The 16961-nt window shown below is 25.4% G+C and overlaps 1 protein-coding gene and 1 long non-coding RNA gene across 3 annotated transcripts in view; one reads left to right on the top strand and one right to left on the bottom strand.

The window, feature by feature from the left end:
• LOC552490 overlaps positions 1-9314 on the bottom strand; it is a 38966-nt gene extending 29652 nt beyond the window's left edge. The window contains exons 1-6 of the mRNA XM_026445737.1: positions 8906-9314; positions 2211-2570; positions 1889-2131; positions 1208-1609; positions 585-1095; positions 94-445 (exon numbers count right to left, since the gene is read on the bottom strand). The gene's annotated coding sequence lies outside the window, so the exon portion shown is untranslated. The remainder of the gene's footprint in view (positions 1-93; positions 446-584; positions 1096-1207; positions 1610-1888; positions 2132-2210; positions 2571-8905) is intronic.
• A 99-nt stretch (positions 9315-9413) lies between these two features.
• On the top strand, positions 9414-16470 carry LOC102656259. Of its 2 annotated transcripts, none has more exons than XR_003306224.1 (7): positions 9414-9681; positions 12096-12260; positions 12491-12611; positions 12952-13222; positions 15415-15700; positions 15870-16192; positions 16418-16470. It is a non-coding gene; the product is annotated as an uncharacterized LOC102656259 (long non-coding RNA). The 2 variants fall into 2 exon arrangements; XR_003306223.1 differs by having other exon boundaries at positions 15825-16192.
• The last annotated feature ends 491 nt before the right edge of the window (positions 16471-16961 follow it).

Raw genomic sequence — 16961 nt, 5'->3', positions numbered from 1 at the left:
TCCTTTTCAATTCAGGCAATTATTTTCCAAAGATGATGAAAGGAAAAAAAAAAAAATGAAAAGAAAAGAAAAGGGTGAACAGAGATTGCTCACCTGCAAAACGAATCGATTATGCGCGTATCTGTTTCTTTCTGCCTGATTGATTTCCCGCCGTGAATTTAATGGAAATGCTAGAAACGCTAGCGTTTGTCCTCCTTCGTTAATTATTATTCCAAGCTTTGCCTACATTTTCCCCTTTAAGTTTCAATCGTCAACGAGCACACGCTCCATTTTTCCTTCTTTCTTTTTTTTCTTTTTTCTCTTTTTACGAACCGAATTATTATTTTCTCTCCAAAATCTCATCATTATTCATTTAATTCATTTAACCTCCTCCAATTCCAAAGTTTTATCATTTGAAACAATTGTTTAAAAATTAACTAGTTTACTCTCCGTTTTTATCCGATTGCTGCAAATAACATAAGAGAACTCGTGTTTAATAATTTTTAAAATTATTAAAATATTTATTGTATATGTGTTAATTTTTAAAATACGTGAAAAAAGAACTTTTGTATTTTTAAGTAAAAAAGAAAATTTTTCACGCGTACCTTTTCGCGTGAATGAAAAAAATTTCACGGGAAGGAATATAAATTACGGTTGGCCTTCTTCTATTCGTTATTAAAGAAGGGATACGTTACGTGTGCAAAATTTGCATGCATCGCATTAGCGATGGAGAAAGATGGACGTGAAAATAACGGGGCCGATACGCAGGCAAATAAATTTAACACGTATCTCTCATCCGTGTTTCCTTTCCTTTTTTTTTAGATTTACAACGCCGATTTTATAAACATTTGAACCGAATTATCGGCGAGATTAACGATCGAAATATTGTAATTCCGTTTTTAAATCGGCGATTCTATATCCTGCCTTTGATTTCGATTTCGATTCGAATACGTGTACAATTTCCTGATTTAATCGCTGTCTAATTCCAGTTAAATTTTGTATTGATTCTGCCCCACCACTGCTAACTTTAATTCGAGTTTTGTGCATGTCAAAATTATATGTGCATATTATTATTATACTGGATAATATTGGAAATGGAAGCTTCTTCTTTCATCTCTGTTAAAAAAAAAAAAATAAATTGATAAAAATCGTACGACCGATTGCAATAAAATTATAAAAAGTGATTTGTTATTAGAGTTGAATAAAAATAAGAAAAATTAATAAATACCTTGACAGAAATAAAATTTTTTTCATCTTGTATGGATTCTATATTTACAGGATGAATTTCGAGATATATACATTTGTTAAAAAAAAAAAAAAAAAAAGTAAAAGAATCGATCCATGTTGCGAAAGAAACTTTTCGAAACTATGATTCGAGGGGACTGACCACCATCTGAAGGATTTTCGCCAAACTTTTTATCCGCCATCTTACCCAATTCCCATTTCATTCAGATTTCTCGTTTAACGACGGAATGAAAATTGCCTTCAAAGTTATTTCAGTTTTCCACTCGACAATGCGGCTTTAACTTTGCCCTTTACTTTAAATTTTGATAGTCCTCTTCCCTTCGACAGCGAATAACAGTACTTCGTAATCTGTTCGATTAAAACGAACTTCAATTTAACGTCATTCCTTTAACGAAATTGAAATTGATTAAATAATCTATAGTATCCTTTGATAAATTAATATTAATTAAAATTTAGAATAATTCTGTCTACGATAGAGAGAGAGAAAGAGAGAGATAAAGTTGAGAAAAAGACTTACGAAGAAAATTTTATAACCTAAAATTCACATTCTCAATATAGATTAATTTTCTAACGTTTGATAATCAAAGACTATATAACGAATATATAATGATGAATAATTTGTAGTCGCGTATTCGTAATATGCTACTTAATTCATTATACCCACCATAATGGTATTTCAATGACAAATATTTCAATACCCTTGTGTTTCTCCTCGAATGGTTAGTTACCATTATTAAAGCAACATCTATATCTAACCTCCACATACCTCGTTTCTCCCCATATTAACGTGCGCGAAACGATAGAAATGTATAGTAAAGTAATACAAAATTAAAACTCGATCGAACGTCCGCCAATAACATTAAATAATATTTCAATTACGATTTCCGATGTTAAATTTCGTTTCCTCCTGTAATATTTATTATCGGTCATTCGCGAAAACATAGAGATATCAAGGATATTAAAATTAAAATTGATCAAATACTTACTAGGGATAATATCACGTTCGTTAGATCTCTCAATTCGATAATATAAAGAGATCCATTCTCGCGTATTTCTTTTTTATCCTCTTTCTAAGAGATATCGTTCCTCTTTCCAAGGCGCTATAACGAGAGAAACGAGGCGTACTCTTAACTGCGCAGTCGCGCAGCTATACGCGCAATTCGAGGCATTTCAATAATGGGTCCCGGTGCAAGAAACATCTCAGCTATGCTATACCGTTCAATGCATGGTGGATTGGACGAACCATGGCGAACGTCTATCTACTCGTCGTGGTAAGTAAGCGTTCGATAATTATCGATGCAACGCTTTCAAAAATTCATCGAAATTTTCCAAATTTCTTTCCGGATCTGCAGACATATATAAGAAATTATTAATTTGCACAGTATCACATACACTTTTTCTTCTTCCAATGTTCTTAAAATTCTTTTTCCTTTCTTTCGACTTGGTCCAAAAAATCGATTGTTCTCAACTTTACACGCTATATATACAGTATACAATCGATTCTTTTAGATTAATTAATTCTTCTGCTCGGTAATAATGGTTAGGATATTACATTGCGTACGTATAAAAATAAGAAAACACTGAAAATCTCTTTTGGCTCTTTTCTTCTATTCGAAGTCTCGAATCGATATAATTGGGATTAATTAAAGGTATTAAAATGCGATCGATCGGTGACCAATACTCGGTGAAAGAGAGTGTAATTTAGACTGGAAATTTCCATAACATCCATCCCTGATCACACATGCAAATTCGAGATACCGTTGTATCACGCTGATGCCATGAACCGCGAAACGATCGTAACCGGTATCACTGATTGACACGGTCAATCCGATTAAGGTAAACCAATTAAGGGAACGAGTTGGTGAAACGATTATTTCTCACATTTTCCTCACGTCGCGGATATTTATGCGAGCGTATACCTAATAATGCATAGAAAAAATATATGTATATAAGATATGCGATTAGAATATCGAATTCTTAATAAAAAAAAAATTCTTCGAATAATTACAGGATTAATTTTTTTCAATTTAGGTTTCGTAAAATTTAAATTTGATTAGGATATCGAATAATTATAGAAATAATTTTTTCAATTTTTCGAAAAATTTAAATTTGATTAGGACGTCGAATTCTTAATAAAAAAAAAATCTTCGAATAATTACAGGATTAATTTTTTCAATTTAGTAAAATTTAAATGATTAGGATATCGAATAATTATAAAATTAATTTTTTCAATTTTTTGAAAAATTTAAATTTGATTACAACGTCGAATTCTTAATAAAAAAATCTTGGAATAATTATAAAATTAATTTTTTCAATTTTTCGAAAAATTTAAATTTGATTAGAAATTTAAATTTTTCTAATAAAAAAAAATCTTGCAATAATTAATTTTTTCAATCTGGCTTTCGAAAAATTTAAACTTGATTAGGAATGATTATAAAATTAATTTTTTCAATTTTTCGAAAAATTTAAATTTGATTACAACATCGAATTCTTAGTAAAAAAAAAATCTTGGAATAATAATAGCATCAAAGTTAGATTTTTAAACACTTTTATATCAATTGGATCGATTATTATTAGTTAAATTGTTATTTACGAAGAATAAATAAATATTCGAAAGTACATACTATGACATTTAAAGGGTAAATTCGGATTTCTATTTAAATCGCATTTTTTTTTTTTTTAATTTTCCTATTTTTAAAAATTTCGAAAATTTTCGAAAATATCCATTGATCGACCGTCATCCAAATCCATTGTTTTCGTTAAAATTTATTTTCAATAATTTTCAATAATTATTTCCAAACGTGCCAGCTATTCGTTATTTATCACGGTTTTAAACTTTCGCACACAAGAATCTCACAAATTATTAATTATCAAATCTTTTACGTTAACACAACTGATAATTGAAATCGAGCTTTACAACTTTTTTAATTAAACACCGCAGAGACTGGAATGTGACAGAGTTCGAGATAGGCGAAAGAGGGGAGGTCTTCTAAAATTGTCACGAATATATTCGTAATTTCGTGAGGAAAGGAAACATCTCGCTTCAAGTTTCGCAGAAACGGAAACAATATTCTTCGAACCTCTTCTCTCCAGGATTATTCCATAACGAAGTTCGAGCACAACATCTTGTTAATGTTGTGTAATTCGATATTTTGTGTTACTCGTGTACAAATGATATTTCTGGTTGCAACAAACAACAACAGTGTCGTTGGAGATGTTCGAATAGTGACAACAGGTGTCCGATACTTTCTTTCCTTTTTTTTAATTATTTAATCAAGATATTTATATCTTATCTCTTTTTGAATCTGCTATTTCAGCAATTAAATAAAATATAATAAATTTGCAGCAATATCCAATAGTTACTTTTTTCAAATAATTAATCCCTAGAAGGGAAATAATAACTTCCCTAGAAAAAAACTAGGAAATAATAACTTCCCTAAAAAAAAACTAGGAAAAAGTATAATTATAAAAGTAATTATATAAAACAATTAATCCCTAGAAAATAATAATTTCCCTAGAACAAAACTAGGAGAAAGTATAATTATAAAAAATAATTATATAAAATTTATTGTAATAAAATTCAGACGATCTACTCTCTTTATTGCATTTTTTTAAATAATAAACGGTGAATTTTAATTGCATCGAAGGAATAATTTCGCGAAAAATGAATCGAAAATGCACGCTCCTCCACGTAGCAATGCTCATTCTTTAGAAAATCGATTTCGAAGGTACGTAAGGTATGCGCATCCCGGATTAAAAATTCGGTTGAATAAATTCCATTGCACGTGGACCGGAATATATAAGTAAGTACATATCACAATTTAAATTCTTCCACGGAATCACTTGAACCGGATTGGAAAATTTCTAAATCATTCTTTCTTAATATCGAAATTTATTTTAAACTCTATCTCAAGTTCAATTATCAAGTAATTTTTAATCCTTTCTTTTTCTTGTTTCATCAACTATGTGTCAAAAAAAATCATCTTATTGGAAAATAATATTGTCATCTCAGAAATCTTTTAATGCAAAAATTTAATATTTAAATTTATATAAACTGTTGTTATATAAATTATAATTTATATAAACTGATAATTGAGATATTATAAGGGTTGAAGATATGAAGATTCTAACAATAATAAGATGACAATGATTACCACAAGACATTGAATATTCAATGAGAAAGTAATGGGATTAACTGGTCAGTATGCTAATTAGCATTGAACTTGTTAAGATTACAAATTGTGCAAAGACATACAAATTGAATAAAATTTGTAGCATTTAAAGTGGAGTTAAACAATGTTTATTTACATATCAAATGTTAAAGTAAAAAATTAAGTATTACAATTTTTCTCCACTATTTTATTTATTTTATTGAAACGTCGGTGTTCAATTCAAGTGCAAACGTGAAATTGAAAATTTTATATAAGCTTTTAGCAAGCAAACATTACATGGTAAATATTTACAGGATGGATAAATAATCTTAGAAATAACATCTTTTTTTTCCATTGGATCACACACAAAAAGTGATACGACGATATTTGCACAATTAATAATCATAGATTTTCTATTATTATTATATATTATATTATGCAAAATTTAAACTATCTCTCTAATAAAATTCTAAACTTTTCTTCCTTCCCCCTTCAATTCTCCTAATAAAAATTTCGAAGCAAGCATTGATTCTTTTAATTTATTATTCTCAGTTATATAATTATATAAGATTAATTAATTTCGTATCTTTAACAAAAAAAATCGCTCCACCTATCATTCAATTGTTTCATGAAAGAGCGACAAGCGAAAGGAAAACATTCAATAATGATTATCGTTCATACGATATAATACATCTCACGTCATCCACAGTTCCTCGACCATAAAGACTTAACAAAGGGCCATGCTATCTTTATCCTAACGACTTTGTTTTGTTAATATCAAATAATGTCGCACAACGAGTGACGTCAAAGGAAGATGAAGAAGTATGAGAGAATTGCAATTGACAATTCTTTCGCATAATGGGGAAAAAAAAAAGTAAAATTAAATAAATATATATATATATACTCTTTTTTATTTTCCTTCCTTCCATCTATCGCAATAAATTACGAAGGAAGTGAGAATGAAAAGGAGGAAGTCGAGGAGTTTATATTTATTTTCACATCGGTAGTCTTATTGTCTGTCTGGTGCAATGCCACTTCGTATTGCGACCCTTTATGGTCGAAGCGCTTCGAATACCTTAATAATTAAACCAAGTATTAATTCGAATCAATGAATTCGACTGATTATTCCAACTTGAATGTTTATGAATTTATTTCGAGTCACAAATCGATATCTTAATTCAAAAAAATGGAATGAAAAATTTTTGAGAATAAGAAAAGAAGAATTTTTTAAAAGTATTAAAATCTTCGAGATGTTGGGACGAAGAAAATAATCTAATAGAAACGTGTTAAATGCCGATTTGATACTTTTCATTCCCTGTTCATTTACACAAATGCATTTAATTAACAGTAATTATGATATATTATAATTATAATAACGGATAATTTGATTATTCAACGTGACATAAATACATAATTTTGCTTCTCATCATCTGATTAAATTAAATAATTGATAACAAACAAGCCGTCAAATTTAATCTATCTTTAAAACAAATCTCGTTCGATTGGTTTTTTTTTTTTTAAAAATCATAATTCAAAATGTTAATCAACATCTGTCTTTCTACTTAATCGAATTAAATAAAAAAAAAAAAAATAGAAAAAGTTGCTCGAATATATTTCGAGAGACATTTCGAGAATTAACGAGGGGAAAAAGTTACGCGAAATTTTACATCTTGAATTTCATTTATTTCATTTGCTTGTAAAAGGATTGGTCATACACTACGATCGATACTTTCGCAAATCCGCGTGTAACTCTGCGATTCTTGCGAGGATTTTAATTGAATTCCGCGAAAAAAATGAAATTAAACGTTCGTCATGGTAACCAATTGCCAGAAAATAAAAATGTATTCACTTTTTCCTTCTTTTATTCTCGTTTTTTTAATCCTTTAATCTCTCGTGAAATAAATAAAAAACTTTTCACGGTAGAAAATCGAAACTGTGGAAAAATGACGAACATAACCTATTAGAAGTAAAAGTAATCAAACGTATACGCGTTGTCATTTGATAAACAGATATATTCTTTCGAAACGAAATTTCATCTAATAAAATATTAAATTTTTTTAATTTTTTTCACGAATCAACAACAATGCTTTAACAATCGGGATTTTCAGTTTATAGGATTAAACATCGAATCATTCCGTTTGATGTATCTACGAATCTGCGCGAGAGTTTGAAATAGGGTTTAATGGAAATGTTTGGTAAATAGACGCAAGAGAAATTATACGGAATGTTATTCGCGCAAACTATGCAAATTTTTCCCGAATCGAAAATGTGAAAAATTTAATCATGTTTCGTTGAGTAACAATAATGATAAATTAATTATCGAGCATTTAATATTACGAAAAAGTTGCATTAATTTAAGCGATAAAAATTTCATAACGAAAATATAATATTATGAGCGAATTCAAAACAGAAGCAATCTGCTTTTTCGAAGATTTATCCTTATGGACTTCTTTATGGACAATACATAAAACACGTATGAAAATTCGATACTAGGGAAATAGATGAAACATGAAAATAGGGATTTTAATAATCCCTATTTATTAATCGTAAGATCCATTCGAATGTTGAGATTAAGAATAATATTAAATTGATTCAAAATTTGGTTTTCATTTTATGAAATATCATATTATATTGTATGATGTATAAATTCTTTTTAACAATTCATAAAATTAAATTATTATCGAAAAAGAAAAAAATAAAAAGTTACTAAAATAATAAATTTTTATAAATGCTATAGTTATATTTAAATAAAAAGTCGTTTCGAAATCTTAATATATTCTTTCTCGAGAAAATGTTTAAACAATAAACATTTTTTTTTCCACGAATACATTTCAAATTTTCATTCTTTATTTTCTTTTTGATCAGAGAAAAACACTATTAATTTTGTTCTCGTTTAATTATTCTCGTAAAAAATTTAATTGTGTAAAAAAGATATTTAAATTAATAATTTTTTTGAATAACATTGTGCATTTAATGGAATAAATAATTAAATTGTATTATTTCAAACGAAAGAAAATATCTAAATTGAAGTACATATAATTTATGATATTAACATTTAGAAGTTTATGTTCAACAAGTATTATTCAACAAGTATTCGATAAATAAATTGATTAGTTAAACTTTAAACATTCTAATTTTATCGCAGTTAAGAATATTTTTTTCGCTTGAATTTCACTAAAAATAATTAAAAGTGATTCGTTAAAAAAATTATATTCCTAGGTGTTAATTATATTCTTTATCTTTCGATAAATAAAACAACAATTTTGAAAAGTTACTATGATATAATAGCCTTCAAAATATCTAGTTTTATAATCCGAATTAAAAAGAAAAAAAAAATAAAAAGAATATAATCGAAAGAAAGATCATCGTTATTATCATTCTTTATATCTTTCGTTTAGTGGCGGGATATTCAAACTCTTAATAATGCACATTATCTTGTCAATCGAATTAAAACTTACACATAAAAAAAAAAAGAAATTCTTGCTTCAAGAATGATATTTCATAATTATACAATAATAATTAGGACTTACCGATACGATAACAAGTAACGAAGACACTAGTTCAATTTCTCTTTGAAGACAATAGTGGATTCTTGGTGACAAGTGGTATCGTATAAGAGAAGAATCCGTTACTATATAATTGTAGACACCGTACTCGCGAATTGTCTGTTGGTAGATATTACGTGCAACGACCTCCGTGATTCGTTTCTTGTGCTATACGATAGGTGCACCTGTTTGCGTGTCACTTAACCGTCATGTATATATGCACGAAAAAAAACCGAGAATTTTCCACGAATCGAATGTGTGTTTATTACTTCCGTATCGGTGTATAATCACGTGATTAGATTTTTTAAAACATTAAATAAATGATAAATTGAGGCAATAAAGAAATTACGCGACGCAAACGATACCAAACCTACCGCGTTCACAGTCGAAGCGATACTGCGAGGCTCGTAGCGACCCGGCGTCCCCTTCCACCATCGACCCGGAGCGCAGTAACCAATCAGTGTTTTCGATTCTCTAACGTTTAAACTCCTTCCGTTAGATCCATGAAAGGCTGATGTGAGTTATGTGAGGGGGTGGAAAGCACTTTTGGCGGTCTCACGTGTTGCTTCGCTGTAAACATCGATGATCTGGATTTAATTCAATTACCCAAACGTAACGAAATGATATCCGAATTCTTGTGTCGATGTAAATATAGTCGATCGTGGTATATAACGAGAAAAATTTCTTGTAGTTCGTAAATAAAAGTATATTACACGATGGAAAAAAGAAGAATAAACATACTGTGGCGGCCATAATGACGTGTAAGTAACGAAATTAAATTTAGAATGTATTACGTATTTATATACTAATATTTAATAATAATATTATTTATATTTAATATTTTTTTCTTTAAATGTATAACATATATGATAAAAAAGAGAAATAAAAATAGTGTTCGATAATTTATTCCCAATATAAGGTTATGTATTCGTATTATTTTATTTCGAAATCAATTTCTTTTTTTAAATATAACGAAATATTTATATTTATAGAAATGTTTAATATTTGGGAATTCAAATTTTATAAATAATATTATAGAATCCATCTTGTTGATTAAATATTGATTAATATATCAAATAAAATGAAATATAAATTATTAAATTGTACATGTACATTAGTTAAATATAAAATATAATTAATAATGCATGTAATTACATAATTCATATTTTGAATTATTTAAAACTTTTAAATTTAAATAATTAGATATTAAAATTAATTATTAAAAATATTAAATATTAATTTTTGTAATAAATACATAAGATATTAAAATTTTCTCAATATTATGCACAAATGAATATATAATTTTTAATAAATTATAAATCATTTATTTAAATATGTAATAAAATAACAAGATTTCTTAACTAAAGTAAAATGAAAAATCTTTTACTCTTTGATAATAAAAACTTAAGAAATTTTTTAATTAAAGTTTAAAGAATTAAAATTTCTTTGATAATGTGATAATTAATAGTTTCATAATGGGTAATGCGCAAAAATTTCTAAAAACAGAATATAATTAGCATTTCCCAAGAGATTACCTTTTGCCACAGATTTTACTTATGTTTATTATTTTAGTCTTTTTATTATTTGCCCTATCTTTTAACAAAAAATATTCTTGAATTTTTGTCAGATATACATTTCTTTTAATATCATTTAATTTATTAATTAATATTTAAATTAATCTTTCCAAATTTCTATGCAAAAAATTTTATTCTAAAATTAATTAATAAAATAAAATATTCAAAATACTTCACGATTTATATTTTAACTTAAAAACTATATATATAAATTTCATTAATTAAAATAAATAAAATTAAATAAATAACAGTTTATTATTAAATTTATCAAATGTTATATTAAAGATTTATGATATTGAAAATATCGAAAATTATCGCTTATTATTAAGATTTAGATAGATAAATATTATTAATATTTTATGATAACATTTATTAATGTATATTTAATGGCAATCTAGTGGATATTGAGTTACAACTTTGATGGACGTGACCTGTGTCCTTGATGAATTTCGACAAGTTGATTCGTGCAAAGTCATGAAGTTTCTTATGCTAATATTCCTACAAACTTGTTACTTTGCTATAGTAGCATCTGTAGAGTTTAACCTCATTAATGAGGTTATGTTAGTTGCAGAATTTTTAATTGCAATGAACAATTACATAATTATATATGAATAATTTTTATATCAATCGTTAAGCATATTCCAGAAAATTGACCATTACATTTTTTTATTGTAATATTTTAAATACATGTAATACGTATAATATGTAACATGTAATACATATAATACGAAGGAAAAAATTTTAATTGGTTTGCTTAATATAATTTACTTTTTAATAAATTATTTTTTTTTAAACGTCATATTTTTTTTTTAAATGAAAAATTAAATTTTAAATTATATTCTCTACATATTATAAATAGAAAGGCTCGTTGAGAATTGTATGGAGACAATTTTTGTTATTTCCTCATGCTAACTTGTTATGGAAGTTATTTCACGTACCGTTTTTAAATTTAACCCAAACAAAATGCATTTCTGTTTTGACAACAAGTAATAAATAATTCAATAACGACTACAAAAACGAAATAAAAAGTTATTATTTATTTAAAAAATGTATGTTTGCAAATTTAATTTAAGAAATACTTAAAATATCTTTTTTCTCTATATTTTAAAAGATTTATAATTTTGTTATTCGAGAAGAAAGTTCCAATAACCACGCATTTAAGAAATTAAATAAAATACTGAGATATTATTATCATCTTTAACTGGTTTTAAATGACTTTAAACATTTCTATATTTCGTAATTTAATAAAACGAATCTCATAATATTTTTATTTCTATATTTTGTATTCATCTTACAGTTCTTTCCTTGATCGATTTTTAAATCTCTTCCTGAATCTTAAATTGTCTTCGATACAGAATAGTGATCCTCGGATCCACAAAGAAAAGGACATACATGCTTTTGGGATTGGAAATACGAATAATTTAAATACGCTCCTTCAATCTCTTCATTATGATTGGGACATTTATAATTTCTTGTAAAGAAACACAATTCCCTATATTTTTTTTTATTTCCAATATCTTTTATTTTTTTACATGTAATTATATAAAAATATATTGTAAGATTCTTTAATAATTTTTAAATAGAATTTTATTTATTTACAGTTTACTTTTTTTAATAACAAAATTGGAATGAATTACTATGGAATATGATACTATATAATGATACAATAATTAAGAAAAATTCAAGAATAATAAGATCTCTTATTTCAATAATCAGAACCACAGTTTCGAGCAAAAGTATGATTTGTAGAAAGTGAAATTTACTTCGTAAGTACTTTAATCCTAGTAATATCAAATGCATTATTATTAAAAAAAATAATAAATGAAAAATCTTTTAATCTCTGAACCTAGAAAAGAGAGGGAACTTATAATTTAAGATAATTTAATTTCTTAGACGGTGATCATTTATATATATATTGCAAACATAAAATATCAATCATATTACATTTTTTTTTTATTATTATTCGATATAAAATTTTCCAACATTCATTTTTCAGGTACTTCAAAACATTCTTCGTGTAAGAATTAACGCCACTCAGATTCTAATTGATTTCATCTTGAAAGAGTTTAAGTGATGTTATAGTCGCCTGAGTTTTTTTATCCTGACAATGAAATACGGTAATTTCTCGATCCTTTTACTATTAATTATTATTATGAAACTATTTTCTCGTGTTCATTCTCTAATGTGATTCTTTTCCTTTATTTCTTATACTGTTATAAAACTGTTATATTGTATGATTACATTGTAAGTACTTTTGACGAAGATAATATTTTTTTACTTGAAAGAGTACATGAAAGATACAAAGAAACATTAAAATTTAACATTAAAATGAATGTAATCATACAAGAAGTATTAACATCTTATATGCATATACAATTCGAATATTTTCTGAATCCCTTTAATTTTCTCGGTATTACGTATAAAATAAATCGATTTCAATTTGCCTTTGACACATAGGTCACATGGATGAGACGTGGTTTCAAATTTATTAACTGTGTGTTACGCAATTCTCAATATATGCAGAACGTATTATCATAGCTACGAATTTCTGTGAAAATACAGATTTCGTAATGACATAAATTACAAAATTGCATAATCATAGGAAGGGAGATAATTAAAAGTTTCAATGAGTGATTTTTATATTTCAAAGTTTGTCAAAGTTACAATTTAAAACTTTTGTGTAATTTTATGGAAATGAAACTAACTAAAAAAATCTAACTCTTTAAAAGTAAGTAGAAAGTAATAGTTTTTCTTTTATTTATTTAATTAATTTACATATAATAGATTCAATTATACACATAATACAATTAATATAATTTTTTTAATATAAAATTCAAATATTTAATTTAATTTCTTATTTTATTGATAATATATATTTCAAATTGAATCATTATATTTAAATATGTAAATTACTCAATCGTTATGAAAGTTGTATTAAGAGATTGAATTTCATCGAAGATTATTTCGTAATTGGTTCGTATTTGCGTGTAGTGACAATTGAAATTTATTATCAGAATTACAGAATAATTTTCAATAATTTTCAAGAAGATATATGATGAAATATATATAATGTGACAAACGGATTTATTTGTATAAAATATTTGTACAAAACGTGTCTAACGTATAAATGAATGTAATTTTATAATAACTCCAAAATTAATGACTTTTTTATAATTAATTATAAATTAATTAATCTATCATAACATTTCGTATGGCATCTTCTTATTATATGATAATAAATTTGAAATGTCAATCTTGTAAACTTCTATCAAAGAATTTTATTTGAAATAGAAGATGCTTTATTCATAAAAATATTTATAAAATTGAGATTACACATTGAGATTAAATTCTCTTGACCTAATTTTAAGACGTTTCATTTAATATAACTGCTTTTTATTAAAGTAATTACTAGGTACGTGTAATTAAGAAAATTCTTTGAACTGAAATATTACAAATATTAACTTTTCTTTTGTACTCTATTGTCAATTATTTCATATTACGTTAATCTAATTTATATACTTTGATTTTCAAATATTAAATTCCATTTCGCAATTTTTTTTAATGCTTCAAAGCTTTGAAAGTTTTAATTTTTTATTTTTCGTTTTCTTTTTTTTTTTTTAAAATTCAACTTCAAGAATTTTTCCTAAGAGTGCTTATTATAACCACTTATTGTAATTACAAATATAACCGAGAGAAGATTTCTCTCGTTAAATTTTGAGATTTCCATTGCGAAATGTGCAATATATAAATTTATCAATCGTTATGAATATTCAGAGAAATGAATATTTATCTTACTAATTTTTCTACCAGCTTTATTTCATTTAAATCAAAATAACCGTTGTGAAAATATGATTTGTTCGACTGTATTAAATTTAAAGTTAATTTCCAATGGCAAATATTAAATATATTTTATTTTTAACGTACAGCTGATGAAAATCTAATCATCGTGCTCGAGATATTTGAACATTTGTAAAAATAAAATTGATAAATAAAATCATTACTATTGAAAAAGATAGTGTTAATACAAGTCACTCAAAATACAAGAAGTAATAAATGGAAAAAGCTTAGAAAAAGGTACACATGACTTCATAAAGTTCACAATAAGAGAGGAAATTAAAGAAAATAGGTTTTATTAAAAATGAATTAATATCTTGCTATCTTTGTATCAACTTTAAACTAGTTATTTTTGTAAAATATTATAAAATTTTTATAATTGGTTTCAGAAAAAAAAAATTGTTAAAAATGAATATAATAAATATTTCTGTGCTATTATTCATAACATATGCTGCATGCTTTATGTTTCAATAATAAAAATAAATGGTCACTTTGTTTCAAAACTGCAAAACAAAAAATAAAAATTTTATTTCTAGATGTATTTTATTAGTGGTATTTTATATTGGAAGTTTTAATATGGAAAAATTAATAATATTTTCTATCATTGATAATATTATAGAATATTATAGATATGTAGATTATTATATATATTTTATCAATTGTGGGAAAGATTAGTAACAATTGAAGCTTATTATTATTTATATTAAATATATGTTACATTAAACATAAATTACGTAACATTAAATATTAATATTATATTCAACATTGAAAGCAGTTTATAGAAAATATTTCTTTAAAAAAAAAAAATGGATTCCTGAAACAAGCATAAATTAATAATCGTTTATGAATTTCATAAAAAAATATCTTTATATTCATAAGAATTAATAATAATTATTATATTACATCAAATTATAAATTAAACAATAATGATTAATTGGAGCATGATTATCTGTTATTATTAAGGAATTAATTGCATTAATATCAGATATTTTATATTATATTATTATATTATTTTGTTTTTTGCAATTTTATTATTAAAAATGAAGATAATAAATAATAAATTTATTTTTATTTTTTTTTTTTTAGGTAATTCACAATGATAATTCACAACTGGATAGCTACACAAAGTTTTCATTTTGCCTCTGTAATTCATAATTCCAATAAATCTTAAGACAATACACTTGGAGAAAATATTCAAGTGAAAGCAATAACACTTGTCCCTTGTAGACCTAAAATCGATTTCCCTGCGGCTATTCACCCCTATAAAACATGCAACTGCAGCAGACTATTGTGAAATGATCGAACAAAAATTTCTGATTTCAATTTAAAATCAAATTATCCAACGTCATAGAAAATCCGCTCTCAACTAAAGGTTTAATTTTTACTAATGTTAATTAATTTAATTTCTCTATTATAATTCCATTTATTGTAATACATAATTTATTTTTTTTATAACAAAATGATAAAATATTATTTAATTTATATTCAATTTCTAGTTTTACTCTCAACAAATATTATTAAAGAGAATATTTAATCAGTAGATTCTGAATCGGCCATTTCATATGCAACAATCTAATAATAAGTGAATTACGGTCGAATACCGTGAACCGATGTTCAACAGATGTGAAACGAGAAGCAGGAATAAAAAGAAAATAATCCACACTCGTTAAATCAGCGTACAGGAGTAGTTTGAGCCATTACTTTGGAAAGAAAGACGCGAGAAAAAGTTCAAAGGAGTACCGTACGCTTTGATTATTGGCACACGCCATTGCTAATAGCAGTTGTTCAAAAATGAACGGGAAACGAGAAATGTTGGAATAGTATTTCGATATTTCTTTTCCACTTTAGAAGCTTTGATAATTAAGTGAGTTTAATTTTCTTAAATGATAATAAGATACCTTATAGATAAAAAACTATGTATAACACATAATTTAGCTAATTTTTCAAAATTTCTTTTATAAGCAATATTTGTTTTTATATTGATTGAGAATATCCATTTTCTATAATAATTTATATTACATTATTATTATTTTATTATTTTTTATATTATTTATTAAAATATAAATAAATATTAATATCATTATTACAGGTAATATAGAAAAGAAGATTATTTCTAAATATTTAAGGGATGATATATCAAGCTAATATATATATAGTATAAATATATTGCTAAGAAAAATAAATTCTTGTTTTCATGGCATATTTTTATATTTAATTAAATTGTAAGTATAATTTTAATTGAGATCAGTTTTATTTCTCATTTTTATTTCTTAATGCGTATTTCCGTTTTGCAATATATTAACATAAATTTTTTTCTTGAAAAATTTTCTTTAGAACATAAGTCAAGTTGAAAAGTAACGATGGAAGATATTAAACTCTGCAGTTGTAGCACTACGTATAACACTGTGTCTGCGGAACCGGAAAATTGATCCAAAGATTGGTTTCAAAAGAAAGTTATTTTTACAAGAAAAAGTATCAGTTCTCTTCCATCTATATATATTGTTTAAGAATATTGGAATAATCAGACATACCAGAGCTTGAAAAATTCTTGTTATATTGTGATTTTATAAAATACTAATTTTTTCAAAAATATAATTTAATAATTAATAAAAAATTCTATTTGTTATTTGATA

Source organism: Apis mellifera, linkage group LG16, assembly GCF_003254395.2.
Source record: "Apis mellifera strain DH4 linkage group LG16, Amel_HAv3.1, whole genome shotgun sequence".
Lineage (NCBI taxonomy): Eukaryota > Metazoa > Arthropoda > Insecta > Hymenoptera > Apidae > Apis > Apis mellifera.
The sequence above is the reverse complement of the archived record's forward strand: the minus strand, read 5'-3'. Positions and strand labels throughout refer to the sequence as shown.